This window comes from Octodon degus, unplaced genomic scaffold, assembly GCF_000260255.1.
Source record: "Octodon degus isolate 3935 unplaced genomic scaffold, OctDeg1.0 scaffold00290, whole genome shotgun sequence".
In the NCBI taxonomy this organism is placed as follows: domain Eukaryota; kingdom Metazoa; phylum Chordata; class Mammalia; order Rodentia; family Octodontidae; genus Octodon; species Octodon degus.
The window spans coordinates 140707-142969 of NW_004524866.1; positions in this window are offsets into that span (position 1 = coordinate 140707).

Sequence of the window (2263 nt, forward strand, 5' to 3'; positions counted from 1 at the left end):
GGCTCCCGGAACTCGGCAGAAAAATCCTACTCAGCGGGCGGGGTGGGGGAGGCACTGCGGAGTGGTGGGGGGGCGGCCCAAGGGGCTGGGAGAGGGTCGGGCCCACTCTGCGCCTGGGCTGGGACTGGTCCCGCCGGCGCAGGGTAGCAGGAAACTCTCCGCACACTCACCGTACCTGGGCTAGGACTGGGTCTGTCAATTTCACAGTCTTAATGGGGACCTTAACACCAGGTTATCTCAAAAGGATAGGTCTAGTGGATAAACATTAGGAAAGAGGTAGCAGAACTGATCTAAATCTTTGAGTGAAAGGACTTAGTAGACCTATAGAGAGTGTTCCACCAAAGAATATCTGAATACACTTTTTTTCAGCTGAACAGGGGACATTTTCTAAAATAGATCACATACTAGTCCATAGAAGATGCTTTAGTAAATGTAAGAAAATAGAAATTATCCCATGCATATCATCTTACTAAAGTGGAATGGAACTGGAAATTAACAATAAATCACAAAAACCCTATAAACATGTGGAAATTAAATAAAACCCTCCTTAGCAATCAACAGATTAGAGATGAAATTAAGCAAGAAATTAAATAGCATCCACAGTCCAATAAAAATCCATACACAACTTACCAGAATTTGTTTGATGCAATGGAAGGAGTTCTCAGGAGGAAATTCATAGAAGTGAGCTCACACGTTAGGAAAACAGAATGAGAACAAATAAATATCGCAATGTTACACCTTTATCTTTTAGAAAAAGGGAGCAAACCAAGCCTAAAGCTGATTAAGAAAATACAAAGAATTACTGAATAAAAAAGCTGTTTTTTTGAAAGAATAAATAAAAGTGATGAACCCCTAGCAAAACTCATTAAAAAAAAGGAAAGAGAAAACTCAAATCCAAGCAATAAGGAACAAAAACTGTGAAATTACTAGAGATCCTGTGGAAATTCAAAAGATCATCAACAGCTCTCTTGATAATCTTTGCTTTCACAGAACTGAAGACATAGAAGAAATGGAGAGATTCCTAAATAGGTACAAATTATCAAAACTGATAAGATAACTATGAGTAAACCAAATGAAACACTTTAGTGAATGGAAGAGGAAGCATTAATCCAAAAAACATTCCTAAAGGCAAGTATTATACTCATACCAAAATCGAAGGAAGATTCAAACCAAAAAGAGTATTACAGACCAGTCTCTCTCATGAACAAAGATGCAAAAACACTTTATAAATTACTAGCAAATATAATACAGGAAATCATCAGAAGATTACGCACCATGTCCAAGTAGGTTTTATCCCAGAGATGCAAGCATGGTTCAGCATATGTGAATCTACAGATGTAATATACTGTTCCGAGCCAGCGGGTCAGTCAAAGAAGGTCACCTGGGTGGGGGAGCGGGGAATTGAAGAGGGGACAAAGGACAGGAGATGCGAGAAATGGAGGCAAGACAAAGATTCTGATCAAGCCTCGTTTATTTAGGGGAGGTTCTGGGTATATATAGGGGGTGATGGAATGAGGAAGACTCGGCTCTTGGGGTCAGCAGGTATCTAGGCAATGGGGAGGGTGCAACCCCTAGGGCATAGCACGTGATTCACAGGGAATGAGCAAGGTGAGAAGGGCCATAAACTTGACTCAGCAGGGGAATAGAATGGATACCGGTTAATGGCCTCCAACAATATACCATATCAATAGAGCCAAAACCAAAAATCACATGATTATCTCAATAAATCTGGAAAATACTTTTGACAAAGTCCAACACTCATTCATGATCAAAAAATTGGAATAGATGTCCTCTACCTCAATCTTTTAAAAAGCCGTCTATGAAAACCAGTAGCCAATATAATTCTGAATGGACAAAAGGAAAGATTCTACTCTCCAATCAGGCATAAGGCAAGGATGTGCTCTTTGACCATTACTACTCAATATAGCTGTGCAATTAGCTACAACCATTAGATGAGACAGAAATAAAATGAATAAGAACAGCTAAAGCTGAAGACAAACTATCATTATTTGAAAATGACATGATGCTTTACTTGTAAGACAAAAAAAAAAACCTTCACAAAGAAGATCCTAAAATTTAAAAAAAGAAAATTACTAACAGGGGTTCGATCTACTGCATGCCATGTCAGACCCACCCCTGGAGCAACGAGACTACAATTGAAACTGGGTGTGGTGGTTCATGCCTGTAATCTCAGCATATGGGGGGCTGAAAACAGGAGGATCACTACAAGTTACAAGTCTGATCTGTGTAGTGAGACCCTGTA